The 16,928-nt window shown below is 39.2% G+C and overlaps 1 long non-coding RNA gene across 6 annotated transcripts in view; it reads right to left on the reverse strand.

Annotated features, from left to right (window-relative positions):
* Positions 1–16,928, reverse strand: part of LOC123581988 — a 57,766-nt gene that overhangs the window by 30,717 nt on the left and 10,121 nt on the right. The window contains exon 3 of one of the 6 annotated variants that reach the window (XR_006704127.1): positions 367–526. The exons of the other annotated variants lie outside the window; for them this stretch is intronic. This is a non-coding gene — a long non-coding RNA (uncharacterized LOC123581988). The remainder of the gene's footprint in view (positions 1–366; positions 527–16,928) is intronic. 6 annotated transcript variants of the gene reach the window in all.

A 16,928-nucleotide genomic window follows, 5' to 3' on the forward strand; every position in this document is an offset into this window, starting at 1 on the left:
TTTTCAATTATATGATTACAAAGGGAAATTCAATAAAAGAAAATTTCCACTTTTTTCAAAGCTTTTGAAATGGAATTTTCACTTTTATTTATTTTTACTGACATGACATACTGTAAGGTTCAAAAAAAGAAATGTTCACTGTTTACATGTTTTCTGGCCATTATTATTATTTACTTCAGCTCATGATTATTCCTAAAAATAACTTTGTCCTCAAGAGGAAGAAATGTTAAAAAAAAAGAATTAATCTACGCCAGCTGTCAAATACCCTAGATAGAACACTGGGTTTAATCCAAAAATAAGTGGAGTCTACTTCCAGAGCAGTCCAGTTACATTTTTCCCTGTCAAGCATCAGGGTTCCCACCTCACCTTCCTGTCTCCTTTCTGTTCATTCTTCTCTCTCCTCTTTCTCTTCATTGCCTCGCCCAGCTCTGAAGTGCTGTTTTAATATGATGGACCCAGTGATAGTGGAACTGGCTCTGTGGTGAATTCATCAGAGAACAGGCTGCACAGGAAACTGAATGAAAGCCTGTGTATCACAAACCAGAAGACCAGGAAAGGTCAGAAAAGGATGCTTTATTAGGTAGCAGAGTACTGGGCTCAATTTCCTGTTGTGAGGACTCTGAATGGGGAGCATCTAGATGTCTCCACAAACTGTTTAAAGGAGCAGTCCTGTGATGGGGAAAGTGATGTGGTGGGGGAGGCCGATGACATGGGGCGGAAAAGAGAACCTAAACAAAAGGCACCACAAGAAAGAGAAACACTTTTTCAAAACCACAATGATAAAATTCCTTTTTTTTTTTTTTCCGCCAATGCTTTCTTGTCCTGAGAGTTGGTGGGGGTGCCATATATCCAAACAATACCAAAATGACAGAAAAAGTCAATAGGTCTGGGTCAAAAATACTCATGGAAAATTCAAAAAAGAAATTTAAAAAGCAATAAATATATAAATAAAACAATGAATGTTATAATGCTAATAAAATGAAATAGTCACCTCACTACAATTTAAGAAATATGAATAAATAGAGAATCAACTTGCCAAAGATTTAAAAAGTCACCAAGTGTTGGCATGGTAAGACAGAGAAATAGAAAGCTAATCCATTATTTGTGGAGTATAAATTGGTATCCTGGAGAATTTAGCAATATTTATCCTCAAAAATCTGTATTCATTGTAACCTACCCCTTTAATTTGTACAGAGGAAATAACTATAAATTCTGATAATGATTTAACCCTACATAAATTAATTACATAATTATTATTTTTTTTTTAATTTTTTTTTTCAACATTTATTTATTTTTGGGACAGAGAGAGACAGAGCATGAATGGGGGATGGGCAGAGAGAGAGGGAGACACAGAATCGGAAACAGGCTCCAGGCTCTGAGCCAGAGCCTGACGCGGGGCTCGAACTCCCGGACCGCGAGATCGTGACCTGGCTGAAGTCGGACACTTAACCGACTGCGCCACCCAGGCGCCCCTAATTATTATTTATAATATAGAAAATCTGGAAATACCTCAACTATCCAAAAATAGTGGTTGGTTAGATTATATCTTTTGAGTGGAAATTTATCCAGTGATTAAAAATTATGTGCTATCAGATATCTAAGGACATGCAAAATATACTCTTAAGTAAAAAAAAACAAATTACTAAACATTATTCCCTATGCTTAGAAATGTAACTGGAAAATATCTATTGAAGTAGAAAAAAGAATCTTTATTCCCTTCTTTCACTTCACTCTCCCTACTTGCTCTTCCCTAATTCATCCCAATCCTGAGAGGGAGTTGCTAGCGTTTGGGCAAATTCCGGGATTCTGTTTGGTCCAGTTACTGACTGGGAGCCATTGTGTATTAAAAGGTCCTATGTGTAGCTCCCTCTCTCTTGCTTCCTACTGCCCCCATGTGGTAGGATTGGTAAATTGAACGAAGATCCACTTGGACTAACCAACTTGCAAGTTCACCTAGTGTCTCTTTATACTCATCATTGCTTAGCCTCCTGTACCTTGTGGTGATCTAGAGAATGGAAGATCGCAAGAAATGGAATCGGGCTTGGGAAGAAGTGGAAACTCTGCTAGGCTGATAGGGAATAGGTGCTACGGCTATCCTTCAGGGTACTCAAGGTCCAGGCTGCCTGTGTAAACCACAAAGCAAGGGAGGGGATTAAAAGACACAATCGGTTATTCAAAGGCATAGGAAAAGAAAGCTTAAGGGGTAGAAGCCCCTTCTACCAAATCCTTTTGTAGCCATTGTCCAAATCACAGTAAGAAACGGTAGCAAACATCTGTTTTTATTTGTCCTGTTTTTCTTATTCTGATAAGAGTACCATCATTTCTTCCACCAAGGTTTTTAACCTGCATAAAGCTGAACCCTTTCCTGGCTTTGGGAGTTTTAACATGGCACTATCCTGGCTGAGAACAATGCATCTCTCTGTCCATGGTATTTTATTTGGAGATGAATACGTGCACACAAAGGGAAGATGTTTCCTTGGAACTAGATGACATGTTTGGAGCACTGAAATGAACTGCAACTCTAAAGCCTGGAAAATCTGTGTGAATAAAAGCGAAGAAGTCATCCAGGAGAAGGAGAGAACGTTTGCTAAATGTGATGTCAGCAAATCAATACCTTGTACATAATAAGATATGCCATAATATTAATACCAACACAGTCAGTAGTAAAACACAAAATCTTAAGAGTATATTTAGCTTACATACCAAAATTTGATCAGTCAGAAGAGTGGTCACAAATGAACTGAGGTTATCTTTTCCTTCTTGACTGTTTTTTGGGTTCTGTTTTGTTTTGTTTTGTTTTGTTTTGTTTTGTTTTGTTGAGTGGGGACATACTTTTCCAAGGCACAAGATGAGTGGCTAATAACAAGAGTGTAGGATCTGGTAAAATGTAGTAATTCAGTTACGACAGTAAAAATGCAGAAAGGGCGATGATGTGAACAGAGGAAAATTCTAGGGAGTATCAAGATACAAAAATTCAGAAGGCTAAATTTGTGTTCAAGTCTAAGAGGTCAACTTTGGGTTTGAAATGAGATACAAAGAGAAAGGTCAGAATCTGCCTATACTCTGGTTCCAAGGAAGAAGTAAAAACAAGGAAATGGACAAAGTAGCAAAGGGTCAAGGTAATTTCCTGGAATATAAAATACTGGAGGGGCATCTGGGTGGCTCAGTCTGTTGAGTGTCTGACTCTTGATTTCGGCTTGGGTCACGATCTCACAGTTTGTGAGTTCAAGCCCCACACTGGGCTCCATGCTGACAGTGCAGAGCCTGCTTGGGATTCTCTGTCTCCCTCTTTCTGACCCTCCCCTGCTTGCTCTCTCTCTCTCTCAAAATAAACAAATAAACATTTACAAAATTTAAAAATTTTAAAGAAAGAAGAGAAAATACTGGAAATTCCACAAAATAAATGTTGGGGATTCCACATATGGGATGGAAGTCAGTGATAGGTCATTGTAGTTTAAAGGATCATAAATAAACACCAGCCCTCTAATGGTCTTTCTAGTGTACCTGTTTAAAAGTAACGGAATGGGGTGCCTGGTTGGCTCAGCTGGTTGAGTGTCCAGCTTTGGTCAGGTCATGATCTCATGGTTCATGAGCTCGAGCCCTGCATCAGGCTCACTGCTGTCAGCGTGGAGCCTGCTTGAGATTCTCTGTCCTCCTCTGTCTCTGTCCTCCCCCCGGCTCTTGCTCTCTGTCTCAAAAATAAAACAAACCAAAAAAAAAAAAAAAAAAAAAGTAACATAATTAAAAAAAAGAATATAAATAAATAAATGTAACAGAATAAGCAAGCAAAAAAAAAAAAAAATTGGAAAATTCAACTCCATAATTGACAGTTTGGTAAACTATATGTCCAGTTCCAAGCTCACACTGCAAAATAATTTAAACATCTGGATAGTTTTTTTAATCCTCCCAACCTTTTATATGCATATAGGTATCCTAACAAGAAAGTAAGGGAAATTATCCAAGACCAAAATGGAGTAAAAGGCAAAAAGATAAATACTGTACGACAGGTGAAAAATCCCTGGACATTAGAGTAAGAAGACCTATCTTCTATCTAATCAGAGTTTCAAGATGGACTTGGTAAGGCAATAGTCCTAAAGATGGAGGCTGGACGTTTTCCAGACTGATGAAAGAAAAGAACATTCAGATTAAGATTTCCAAACCCCAAGCTGGATAAATTAGACTTCCACACCCAGACACATCACACTGCATTTACAGAAGAGCAAAGAAAAGAAGACTGTAAAAGAAGCTAGAAAGAAAGGCAGATGACATACGAAGTAATGGCAGTTTTTACAAACAGCTGAATTCTCAACAACAATGGTACTGGCCATAAGACAGCAGAATCACACCTTCAAAATCGGAGAAGAAAACATAGTATCGAATACCCAAGAAAATAAATTCTCAGGAGAAAAGGGATGAAGTGAGTCTTGTCTTTTCTTTTTTTTTTTTTTTTCCAACGTTTATTTATTTTTGGGACAGAGAGAGACAGAGCATGAATGGGGGAGGGGCAGAGAGAGAGGGAGACACAGAATTGGAAACAGGCTCCAGGCTCTGAGCCATCAGCCCAGAGCCTGACGCGGGGCTCGAACTCACGGACTGCGAGATTGTGACCTGGCTGAAGTCGGACGCTTAACCGACTGCGCCACCCAGGCGCCCCGAAGTGAGTCTTTTCAAACAAAAATAATTTGCTATTAAAGACTCAGTTGAAGGACTCTAAAGTCTTTATGTCACACACAAAAAGAAACTGAATTTAGTAAGAAAATGCAATGTAGGAAAACAAAGGAGTAAATGTATGAATGAATCAAAATAAATACTGACTGCAGAAATGGTATTAAAATAGTATCTAATTTGGGAGAACCATTTTCAAAAAAATAATATCCTGGGAAATATATAAGTTCGGGAAATTAAAGTTTTTTGTGCTTATGTTATTTTAGAAAAGGCTAAAGATAATAACTTTGTATTTTGTTACAGACAGTAATGCTACTCTTCAGTATTTATGATTCTACTCCCCTTTGGGAAACGATGGGGGCCTGTACCTCCTTGCCTACTGGAAGTTAGCATTGGCCATGAAACTAGCTTTGATCAATGAAATATGAACAGAAGTGTCACTTCCAAGAAGTATTTAAGAGTTGGTTTGAGTATCCATTCTCTCTTCCCTTTGCTGCTATGACCAGTGACTAGTACTATTCCTGTTGAACCCTCAACAGCCTGTAACCCACAGTGAGGATGAAATCTTGGTTCTTTCTGAAATTTTCAGATTGTTCATACAACAATATAAATTACTTTATCCCAACAGAAACAAGCATTGGTACTGAGAGCAGTGGGTGAAATGCATATGGAGGTGAGAACATGTAATGCCAAAATGTTTAGTAAAAAGTCATCTGCCCTATGTTGGGAGACATATCATGTACCTAATAAAGTTATGTGTGGGTCTAAGGGAAGAAGCTGGAAAACAACTTTACTAGTGAGTGTTGATAACTGTCTGCATTTGACCATTTCCTTAGTTCAGGAAAGAATTTGCATGTTTACAAACAGGAATCAGAGGGAGCAGAGAGAATATGGAAATTCAGGGACTTTCAGAAATGGAAAAGAAAACTTCCTCACCACCCCAAATGTCAAAGCTATATGTAAAAACTATTTGAGCAACAAAGGCTAATTATAACTCAGCCTTGAGGCAAAAGTCAAAATAAAGGAGTGCTCATTGTAACTTTATGAAAACTACTGGATGGATGAAGAACTTCAAATTGGGAAAAAGCCAAATAAGGGTGTCGTATCCAGCAAATTGTTCATTTAGATAAAATAACTCAAAGTAAATAGCTAAAAGTATGTGTTCTTCCCAGTGACATCGAGTAGACTCAAGTTACCTGATATTAAAGGGGATAGGGATGTAGGGATATATGTGTTAAAGAAGAGAAATAGAACACTCTAAAAAAGCATATTTATTATAAAGAACTGCAGATATGGATACTGGTACATACAGCTGATTGAAATCAAATAGAGAGCAAGTCTATTAAGTTTGGGGGAGTCTTACTGCCAGAGGAAGCAGGGCAACAAAAGGTGGAGAAAGCTGCATGGCCCACAAGGAGGTTCTATTGCCCTCGTTTTCCGATGAGACCAAGAAGAATAATACAAAAGGAAGAACTTTCCAGAAGGTAGAGTCAGGGCCACAGCGAACAATGGAAAAAGAAGTCCTTTCACTCTCTAGAGTAGACTTAATCAGGAGATATTTCCCACCCCAAAGAGGGAGGGACTTAACCATATGTGCCCACCAGAATTTCAAAACTGCTACGGACCAGTGACTGCTATGTTTCACGGAATTTTTCTTTTCCAAATGGGGGTACTTTTCTCTTTATGCTGTGCTTATTTCATCATTGTATACTGGGAGTGTGTAACAAACCAAATTTTTCTTTTCGAATTAAAAAAAAAAAGTTTATTTATTTTTGAGACAGAGAGAGGCAGAGCATGAGCAGAGGAGGGGTAGAGAGAGAGGGAGACACAGAATCCGAAGCAGGCTCCAGGCTCTGAGTTGTCAGCACCGGGCCCAACGTGGGGCTCAAACTCACAAGCTGTGAGATCACGACCTGAGCCAAAGTCAGACGCTTAACCTACTGAGCCACCCAGGGGCCCCCCAGTTTTTCTTTTTGGCTCAAAGGCCTTGCATCAAGAGCAAGTATATCAAGATCTGTTGTAGAGATTGCTATGTATCCATCCTACCCTACAATACAGAGGAAACCTGATCCTGAGCTAACCTTTCTCACTAGACGGGAATTTGGGGTGGCTCTCCTTTGACATGGGAGTAAGCTTAACCTACATTTGGTGAGCAAAAGGGCAAACTGTGGTAGACATTACATCTCTTCACCAGTATTTCAAGTTTTCCTTTCCTTCTACTCACACAAGAGGAGTGCATTTCCCTACTCCCACTAATTTGGGTGTGGTCCCGTGACTTGTGTCCAATGAAATATGAGAAGTGATCCAAGGAGACGTATTTAAGCACCGCTACAAACTGTCCATTCTCTGATCTTCCTCCTACAACTGATGCTCCCAAATGGTCAATCTTCCATCAGCCTACGGTGCAGAGGGGGCACGGAAACCTTTACAGTTGTAAGCCACTAAGAATTTGGGACGGTTTATTCCCGGTGCATAATACAGTCTATCCTAGTGGATACTGGTATACAAGTTAAAATATAAAGAGAAATAAAAGAATACAGAATATAATTCCAAACTGTTAGGGGAGAACAGGAATGGAAAATTAAAAATAAATCAAGAAGACTCAGAATAAAGAACAGTCCTCTACACTGAAGAAATAAAATCTTAGGAAAAGCTTGCTACATTGCCCTTCTCTTACTTCACAATAGACCGTTAGAAACTGTCAATAACAATCAATCAAGAAGAAAGTACATTAGAATAAAAAAAGGAAAACAGAGAGAGAGCAACAGAGCGCAGCAAATAATATGGTAGAAATCAATTTAGATGTACAGTTGAACTTCAAACAACATGGGCCTGAACTGCATGTGTCCACTTATATTTCTTACAGTACAGTACTGTAAATGTATTTTCCCTTCCTTATGATTTTAGTAACATTTTTTTTCTTCAGCTTACTTTATTGTAAGACTATAGTATGTAATACGTATAACACACAAAATATGTATTAATTGACGTTGATGTTATCGGTAAGGCTTCCAATCGACAGTAGACTATTAGTAGTTAAATTCTGGAGGAGTCAAAGTTACATGTGGATTTTCGACCACGTGGGGATCAGCACCCCCAACCCGTGTTGTTCAAGGGTCAACTGCATTAATCGTATCTTGGAAGGTTTCTGCATTAATAATCTCCAAATCTCAGTGACTTACAGAATCTGTTTGTTTTTCACACACAGTGCATTCCAGTCTTTGGTTGGCCTTAGCTATTCAATCTGGAACCTAGACTGAAGGAATGGCTTCAGTCTGCCACAGGTATGGTGGCAGAAAACAACTCGTTAGAACAACAATGACTCTGTATATACAAGCTTCTACTGAGAAGTAGTACATTTATTTCTACTCACTTCCAATTAGTAAAAAACAAAAACAAAAACAAAACAAAAACACAAAAGAAATCATTAAGGCCAAGCATCTTAATAGACTTAGATGTCAATGGGGTTATAATACTTTAGTAGGGACAGGCTTAGAAGAGACAGGGATTGTAAGGAGGGGCTGTTAGGAAGGGTCAGGGACAATTTTGATAATAATCTACTATACCAAATATAAAACTGATCCCAATAAATGGAAATTGTCTAGACTATCCAATTTGAAGTCAGTGATTATCACACTGGATTAAAAATAATCCAACCCTCTGCTCTTTATAAGTGCCTCACAAAACACAAGGACAGAAAAAGTGTGAAAGTCAAAGCGTGGGAAAAAAGAGACTAGGAAAATATTAAAGAAACTTGGGGTAGCTATACTAATGCCATACAAAATAGACTTTAAAACAAAAAGCATTTCTAGAGATAAAGATGATCACTACATAATGATAAAGGTCTCATCAGAAAAATATAACAATTCTAAACTTTATGGCTTAATAACATAGTCTCAAAATATATAGACAATTTCACTATCATAGAGGAGGATTTTAACTAATTTCTTATAATAAATTAAATAGAGCAAAAAATAAGGATATAAAGAATCTGAGCAACACAATTGACAAGTTAAATGGAAAGCAGAGAGAGAGAGAGAGAGAGAGAATACTGCACTCAACAGCTGTAGAATATATTCTTTCCAAGCACAAAATATTTATGATCATGCATACAAATGTCAGCAAATTTTCAACAATTAGTATCACACAGAACACTTACTTAACAACAATAAAATTAAGTCACAAACCAGTAACAGATGAGTAAAACTATTCGTACGTGTTTAGAAATTTTAACATTCATTTGTGGGTCAAAAAATGTGGTAATAGAAATCAGAAAATTCTCAGAACCAAATAATGAAGAATGTCATATTCAATATTTGCGAGTAGTCAATATTTGCGAGATGCTGCTAAAGTCTTAGTTTGGGAAAAATGGATAATTGTATGTTCCTAAGTAAACACAAAAGGCTCAAAAGTAACGAACTAATAAGCATTCCAACCTTAGACATTATGGGAAAAATACAGAACAAACTTTACAAGGCACAAAAGATATAATCAAGTTTTTTATTAAGAGAGAAATTACATAATTACATAAGAAATTTGGGGCCAAACACATGCCCCTGGATGCCTGTTTTAGACCAATCAGCATATCAACAGTATCTTTTAAGGTCCAAACTTATAACTGTGTAAGAGAAGAAAAAGGGAAAACCCGTAAGGAAGGAGGGGCAGCAGCAGAAGCGAACGGAAGAAGCAAAGCAAGACTGTGGTTTCAGCTGGGTCTAGCCTCAGCCCCACATCTCCAGGAGCTCTGATGCACACAGCACACCACAGTCTTTCCCACCTTAGCAGGGGAGTGAGGTTTCTGTATCTCCATAACAGGCATTAGGCAGTCACTGTTTGCAGGCTGTAACAGGGATAAGTAATGCATAACTTCCAGACACCTCCTGGTGATGTTGTTCCAATCTACCAAAGGCAAGCCTCTTGAAAATGTTGCAAGTGCATTAGTAGCGTCGCGTGAAGCAGCTGGAGGAGAATGCGTACACCAAGCCAACGAAAGCAAACTCAGGACGTCTGGACACAGCACCAACATTGTCTGCTGTGCTCCACCCCTTGAACCACTCAGGTCCACTTGCTTTACACATTAGGTTCACTCCATTCTTTGGCAACTTCTCCAGGATTCTGGTTGATTACAATTTCTATGAAAACTTAAAAGAGAAGTTAGTGGGATAAACTATAGCCTCCACAGCTGCCGTCAGTCCTGAGGTCAGAAGTGACAAGGATGATTTCCTTTCTTTACTAGCCAGTCTACATTCCCCTCACCCTGTGCTTGCATTTCTGCTGGTCTAGGTGGCTTCCTGTGTGGTACTGTCACCTGAGGGGTCTGAGACTTTGGTTACCATGCTGTTGTCTGGCCACAGTTAAGCTCTGCTTTCCAATTTACAAGGTCTGGATTACCAAGAGATACGCCAGTGGCTCACATGAGTGCTACATATAAATCTTCCCTGCTACCAGTATGTAGCAGCAACCTTGCCTTCCCATGAATATCAAATTCAATTACCTCTTCAAGTATGGTAACTCTTTTCTCCTCTTGCTGGTCTACTGGCACAATGAGCATAAAATGACCAGTGGCAGCCAACACCTTAAGTTTAATGGAACTATTAATGTTTCCCTTATTGGAAGTGTTCCCTTTCTAGAAACCAGGACCTCTAGTTCTTCAACTGAAGAGCCCTAAAGTTTCAGAAACTGGAAGCAAAAGTTTCCCAAGTGGGTTGCTGGAACAGAGCGATCCTTCCCAGTCCTTGGTTCCCAGCAGTTAACACAGAACCATACAGCCATCACTGATTTAAGGGGAAAATGGCAAACCTTTTCTTTAAAGTGCCAGTCGGGGGGCGCCTGGGTGGCTCAGTCGGTTAAGCGTCCGACTTCAGCTCAGGTCACCATCTTGCGGTCTGTGAGTTCGATCCCCGCGTCAGGCTCTGGGCTGATGGCTCAGAGCCTGGAGCCTGCTTCCGATTCTGTGTCTCCCTCTCTCTCTGCCCCTCCCCCATTCATGCTCTGTCTCTCTCTGTTCCAAAAATAAATAAACATTAAAAAAAAATTAAAAATAATAATAATAATAATAATAAAGTGCCAGTCGGTACATATTTTAGACTTTGTGGACCATACAGTCTCTGACCTGACTACTTAACTCTGCTGACGTAGCCTAACAGAAGCCACAGACAATATATAAATGATGAGTGTGCTTGTGTCGCAATGACATCATGTTTGTAAAACAGCAGCAAGCCCGATTTGGCCTCTGAACCAGTTCGCCAACCTCTGCTTTAACATATACATATACTGTATCCTGAAGGAATACCTTTGTAAGACATCACCTTCAAACTGTTGCTTCGGCTGTGTTTCTTTGAGGCCATTCCATTGCTCTTTCAGGCTAGCAGCTTAGCAATGATGTGGGATGTAGTGGGATCAGTGAATCACAGAGACATGGACCCACTGCAGAACCGCATTTTTTTCATAAATCGAGCCCTTTGATCTGAAGTGCCAGTATGTGGGAGATCCCATGTCAGTAAATCAGATACTCTGTGAGTCCTTGAATAGAGGCGCTGACCAAGTTGGTAACAGGCAGGAAAGGTAAACGCACACTTAGAAAACATGTCAATCTTAGTCAAAATGAATTGCTGCCCTCTCCAGGGTGGAAAGGGTCTCACGTAATCACTAAGTGACTCCTCAAAGATTCGCACACTAAAAGGGTCCGGCATCTGTCTCCGTGGCTGACAGGGAGGGTGGGAGCAGTAGCAAGGTCAGCTTTGATGAGGGACGCCATGCTTCTGTGCCCAGGAGGAGCCTTCATCTGTCCACCATGGCTACTCCATTCATGAATCCATCACGTCGGCACTGTGGTGGCCCAAGACCAGGGCAGACTGATATCTGCACTGCAATCTGGGTACATGGCAGCTGTTCAGTGATCTGTTTGCAATGATCTCCTGCCCCTTTACTATCCTCTTTCCAGGCAAGCATCAGAGCAGCCTCGTATACAGGGAATAATCGGTCAGGACCTAGACACCAAGTGGTCTACGTTTAGGTGCCAGTCAGATTACTGTCAGCTGCTTTATTGTTTGTTTTTTTAAGCAGCCTCACTGAGATGTAATTCACATGCCATAAAAGTCACTCATTTTCAACGTATAATTAATTTTATTATATTTCCAGTTGCAAAACCATTATCACAACCTCATTTTAGAACATTTTCATTACCCTAAAAAAACCCTCATGGTCCATTTATACCCATTCTCCGTTATCATTCCCAGCACTAGAGAGCCACCAATTTATTTTCTCTCTCTTTAGATTTGCCTTTTTTGGATATTTAACATAAATGGATTCATACAATATGTGTTCTTTTGTGACTGGCTTTTTTCACTGAGTATGATTTTGTAGCTCATCCACGTTGTAGTATGCATCAGTACGTCATTCCTTTTTATTGCCAAATTATATTCCATCGTATGACTCTACCATATTTTGTTTATCCATTTACCAGTCGAGGGATATTTAGATTCCTTCCACTCTTCAGCTACTGTGAGAAATGCTGCTATGAATATTCACGTTCAAGTCTTTGTATCAAGGTTATATATTTTCATTTCTACTGATGATCTTAAGGAAACTGGATTCAGGCACCTTGAGGAAGGAAAGCCTCCAGTCCTATGTGAAGTTAGGCTTAGGTTTGTCCCCTGCTGCTGAGCTGAAGAGGCAGTATCCTCAAGTCCCAGCTATTTCATTTTTAGGCAACTAAGGAGCACTCCCAGGATCACCATCAGCAGTCAGGGCAGGGCATCTACAAACAGCCTACATACCTCCTTAATGGTGACACCTTCCTTTTTACAGTCAGGAACAAGACATTTCTATATAACATTGCACTGGAGGTTCTAAGCCAGTTAAAGGCAAGAAAAAGAGTTAAAAATTACAAGAACTGGAAAGGAAGAATCAGAAGTGTTATTCAGAGATGTGGGGAAAAATCAAAATAATTTACAGATAAATAACTGGAATGAGAGGTGACTGTATTTGGAATCAAAACCGAGACATACTACTCAAGTTCTTTTATATATGCCATCAAAACCCAGCTTTTAAAAGATAAAGCCTAATCTAGAGAGAAGATTACATCTACAATAGTATATAAAAATGAGGTAGCTAGGAATAAATCTAACCAAAAAGGTGTGTGCCCTTCCTGAGGAAAACTGTACTACCTTCTTGAAGGACATTGAAAAAGGCTTCACCCGGCAGGAAGATGTGCTATGTTTATGTGTGTGTATGTATACATACACATATATATATATGTGTGTATATATATACACATACACACCCAATATTGCAAAGAAGTCAGTTTTCAAATTGACTTATAGATTCAATTCAATCCAGTTTTGGTTTTTGTTTATTTTGTTTTCTTGGTTGGTGGCTCAATAAACTGTTTCTAAAATTTCTATGAAAAAACAAAGGGCCAAGAATAGTTAGGACATTCATGAAGAAAAAGAATAAAGTAGGAATCTTGTATTAAATATCAAGGCTTATAACTAAGCTATATTCATGAGCCCAAATGGTACCTGTACAGAAACAGACAAAAACAGACTGACAAATGGGAACAGAGAACTTGGACCACATATATATGCAAACTTGATTTATGTCAGAAGTGATAAAAATGGATCAGTGGGTTAAGAGCCTTTTGATAAATGATGCTGAAAAAATTGTTCATCCAAATAGTTTGATATGGAGTCTGGTTGGCACAGTCTGTATAGCATGCAATTTTTTTTAATGTTTATTTATTTTTGAGAGAGAGACAGAGAGAGAGAGCAAGCAGGGGAGGGGCAGAGAGAGAGACGCAGAATCTGAAGCAGGCTCCAGGCTCTGAGCTATCAGCACATAGCCTGACGCGGGGCTTGAACCCACGAACTGTGAGATCATGACCTGAGCCGAAGTCGGACGCTTAACTGGCTGAGCCACGCAGGCACCCCTGTATAGCATTCAACTCTTAATCTTGAGGCTGTGAGTTCAAGCTCGACATTGGGTATAGAGATTACTTAAAAATAAAATATATTTAAAAAAAAAACCAAATAGATATGAAATTGGAAATCAATTTGTCATCATCAGCCACAGCTAAAACTGTGGATATTGTATAATGCAGAAATTCCACTCCTAGGTACACCTGCTGAAAAGATTTGCACATTTTCACCAGAGTTTACGTAGAAGAATGTTCACAGCATTTTATACATAAGAAAAAGATAAGGGGGAAAATCCAAATGTCCACTAAGAAGAGAATCCACAAGTTACTTGTAATATATTCACACTATAGACATACACTAGAGAAAATTAATGCATGCAGCTCTATGAATCAAAACTTCTAAACATTAACTGGAAAAAGTACCCAAATAGTTTATACAACATGATTTCATCTGTATTGAGTTAATAAACACATAAAACAATATACAATTTAGGAAATCTTACATCTGTGGTTAAAATATAAAAATAAGGGGAGTGATAAATAATCAAATATCTCAAATGCCTTGATGAGTGGAGGTAGGGGACTGGTTTATGCAGGGTATGTCATGAAATCAGGTAAAGCACTTCAAATACAGTGGTGATGTTCTGTTTCTTGGTTGGGTGGTAGGTCTAGAACTTTTTTAAATTGTTGCTTCTATACTTTAAACATATTAACATTCCTTCACATGCATTAAATTCAATATTTAATAAAATTGTTGCATACACATTGTAGGGTCAGGATGGACCCCAATTCAAATCTGATTGAAACGTGGACACAGACACCAAGACGGTATGAAAAGATTTATTAATCATATAATAAGGCTTTCTGGGGAGAACAGGGTGGTTCCCAAGCAGGCCCAAAAATGGCTTGTGAGAGCAGGAAAAGATTGGCGTAAGGCTTTTATGGTGACTAGGAAAGGGGACTAGAACAAGGGTTCCCATGCTTGCTGTGACGTTCCACAGGCACAAAGGAAAGATCACTTTGGCTTTCTTATCAGTTTGTCCATGTGTGGGACAGGTGGTGAAGAAGGAGAGGGGAGGTTTAAAAGATGTCAGTTAAACATTAAAAAATGGAGTTACATTTTAATATAACAAAAATATTTTAAACAAAACCGTAACCAAAGGAAACAAAAGGGATATTTGCAACTGTAACAAAGGAAACAAAAGGGATATTTGCCATTTTGGAAGTAATAGATCTGTGTTGGAAGGAATATTACCTCTCCCTTCTAGATACCACTTCTCCCATTCTTCTCCCAGGAATATCCCACTAGAGGAATAACTATGGTCAAACAAACTTTGTAGAAAATTTAAATTCTTTACTATTCCACAGAAGAAACTCAGTAGCAAGAGGAATTATTATAATAACATAAACTTAGATATCAAGTCTTGTGGAGTGAAAAGAATGAGAATTGCTCATGATGTTTAAAAGTTCTTGAGATTATACAGTATTGTAAGTATCAGCTGGGCCTCTCTGGTACCCGAGCTGAGCCCAAAAGGAATCATTTGCTTCACCACCATGGTAGTGAAGAAATTCTGCAACTCTTAACCCACTAATTGCAAACGAGTACCAAGCTTGAAGCCTTCTCCCCAAGTAAAGTATTTCCTTCCTACTGAAAAGATATAGACAACGAATTATAAGTACGTCAATTTTTGAGACACCTACTGGGTACAGCTGCAGACATAAAGATGAAAAAGATGTAATCTATGCTCTTTAGGGGCTCACAGTTTCTTGTATTACTTTTGTACCCTAAGGTGTGAAAATGTAGACTTACAGAAAACCTACGGCCAGGTTGATGGCTCAAATGATAAAATAATTCATCAGATTGCTTTCAACGTACTTCAATACTAAGGAATACACGAGAACCATTACAAATTGTATCTACTGCATGATGAATGCTCGCAGAAGGAAATATACATGCTTAAGAAAATCCTTAATAAACAGGTTGGGAGTGAATGATAAGACCCTGAGAACACAGGTCAGTGGAGCTAAAGGTGAAGGAACAGATAGCTAAATTTCTCTGCATTTACAACGACGAAAAATGTGGGATGGGCAGAGAACAAGAGGAGAGTAAATTTAAACAGGAAATGTTTGAGAAGCTTTCAGGAACAGAACTGTATACCCTGAAATTGTAAGCTGTGGGCACAAATGAAATGCAAATCCCTCCATTTCCCCCATCTTTAGTACAGGGTTCTACACACCCACACATACCCATAAAACTTTTGAGTAGGGCTCTGTTGGGCAGAAAGAAAGAAGGGCCAAACATCTGGTTTCATCTACAGTATCAGGTGAGCACAATTATAATATTGTAAAAATACTTATGGGCCAAGTGGTATCCTAAGCTCTCTACATACACTAATATATTTAAGAGTTCTATAGTAACTTATTTAATAATGCTCAAGGCAAACCTATAAGGTAAGCAGTAATATTTTTACCATTTCCTAAGTGAGACATCAAAAGCACAGAGAAGTTAAGTAATTTGCCCAAGGTTGTAGCAGCAGCTAAGAGACAAAACTGGCTCTGGGTGGCAGCAATATGGAGAGCAGGTATCCAAATCCTAACCAGAGTTGGAGCTTAACAAGCCAGCTCCCCCGCAACAGGAATGTTGGGAGAGCTGGCCGACTGAGGACCAAAGATGTGCAGAGGAAGGTGAGAGGAGACAGACTCAAGATGACCACTGGACAGAAGTGCAGAGCAAAGGCCCCATGAGCCCAGCAGTCTACACTGATGTCCCCCAGAACAGAGGGCCAGTTCTGACAATGTGTACCATGGCCCTGTCCTTTTGGGAACACCTGAGGGGCATGACTGAGGAAAGCCTAAGGTCCTACCATTTACCAGATGGGGCTGTTGAAGACCAAGAAGCAAACCGAACAAACTTCTCAGACGATCTCTACCCAGGACCCTTAACCATGGTGTCCTCCAGTACACTGTATGCTCCCGGTGCACAAACGTATAAATATATGTGCGTACATTTAATATCATTTCTTTCCACCTAAGACGTATGCCTTAACTCCTTTCTTGGGTGTTAGTTTCCTTTTAGATTCCTTTCATGTCCACACTTTTGTCTCCAAGCAAGTGACTTGGGTATTTTGCTGAAAATCTTTCAGCAAAGATCACCATTTTTCTAAAACAGCTTTCATTCCTGTTTGTTCATTTCTATCCTGGTGGCCACCACCCAGGTTCATATCCTTATCCCCTTATTCCTGGACCATCTGCTCACTGGTCTCTCAACTTCACCTTCTCCAAGTTATTACTGCCCCTTTTGCCCTACACGTTTAGTGAATTTTCTGATTCTGAAATCTTCAAGGGT

Source organism: Leopardus geoffroyi, chromosome B3 (genome assembly GCF_018350155.1).
Source record: "Leopardus geoffroyi isolate Oge1 chromosome B3, O.geoffroyi_Oge1_pat1.0, whole genome shotgun sequence".
Lineage (NCBI taxonomy): Eukaryota > Metazoa > Chordata > Mammalia > Carnivora > Felidae > Leopardus > Leopardus geoffroyi.